General features: G+C 42.7%; 1 non-coding gene across 1 annotated transcript; it reads right to left on the minus strand.

Annotated features, from left to right (window-relative positions):
• Window positions 1-822: 822 nt before the first annotated feature.
• Window positions 823-929, minus strand: LOC113719744 (small nucleolar RNA R71). The gene has a single exon (XR_003455002.1). It is a non-coding gene; the product is annotated as a small nucleolar RNA R71 (small nucleolar RNA).
• Between the last annotated feature and the right edge of the window lie 362 nt (window positions 930-1291).

Consider the following 1291-nt stretch of genomic DNA (forward strand, 5'->3'; position numbering starts at 1 on the left):
ATTTATTTAATTGACACCCCTGATATAAAACAACCCCCTTGTCACTGTGAATTTGAAAAGAAACAATTACTCCCAATCCCTGTGGATTTGACCCTACTCATCGCTATCTACAGGAATTAGTTTGAGTTTGAGCAGGTTTTATTATTGCACAGGCTGACAACCTGTCAATTTTTGGCGCCGTTGCCGGGGACTGGCGTTATTATTTGTTTCTTTTTAAATTCATTTTTTATCTAATTTTCTGGTGCTTTTCGAGTGTATGCCTCGTTCTTCTCGTACAGGTGAATTAATTTCGACCCCGAGGTAGAAAAGACTGCGCGCAGGACAAGAAAAGAGACCAGACAGCTCAGAGAGGAGCACTCAAGTGCTGCATCTTAGAGACTTGAGCCTGAAGTTGACCCAACAGATTCGTTTGGTGGCACTTCGAGTGACTCTGATCAAGAGGAAATTGCTATAGCTAATGCACGAACATTAAGGGAGTTGGCTGCTCCTGATTTAAATCAGCAGCCTTTATGCATTACCTTCCCCACTTTAAATGATAACACTCCATTTGAATTAAAATCTGGTCTAATTCATCTTCTACCATCTTTTCATGGTTTACCAGGTGAGGAGCCTTATAAGCATTTGCAAGAGTTTGATGTCGTGTGCAATAGTATGAAGCCCCCGGGAATTACAGAAGAGAAAATAAAAATGAGGGCATTTCCCTTCTCCTTGAAGGATTCAGCAAAAGACTGGTTATACTACCTACCACCAGGTAGTATCACCACGTGGGACCAGTTGAAGAAAAAATTTTTAGATAAATATTTCCCTGCGTCCAGAGCTGCGAGTTTAAGGAAAGAAATTTGCGGTATCAAGCAGCATCCAGGGGAGTCGCTCTATGAGTACTGGGAGCGATTCAAGAAGTTGTGCATCAAGTGCCCCCAGTACCAAATAAGTGAGCAATTGCTCATACAATATTTTTACGAGGGGCTAATTTTTAGAGACAGGAGCATAATTGATGCCGTGAGTGGAGGAGCACTGGTGAACAAAACCCCTCGGGAAGCATGGGAATTAATTGAGGGAATGGCAGAGAATTCGTAACAATTCGGTACGATGGAGGATGTCCCAATACGCAAGGTAAATAAGGTAGAGACATCTTCTATCCAGCAGCAGTTGACAGAGTTGACTTCTTTTGTTAGGCAACTAGCTGTAGGAAATGCATCTCAGGCTAAGGTGTGCGGGATTTGCACTGGTATGGATCACTCCACGGAGATGTGCCCAATGATTCAAGAAGAAAATGCAGAGCAAGTGAACA

The sequence above is a fragment of the Coffea arabica genome, chromosome 11e, assembly GCF_036785885.1.
Source record: "Coffea arabica cultivar ET-39 chromosome 11e, Coffea Arabica ET-39 HiFi, whole genome shotgun sequence".
In the NCBI taxonomy this organism is placed as follows: domain Eukaryota; kingdom Viridiplantae; phylum Streptophyta; class Magnoliopsida; order Gentianales; family Rubiaceae; genus Coffea; species Coffea arabica.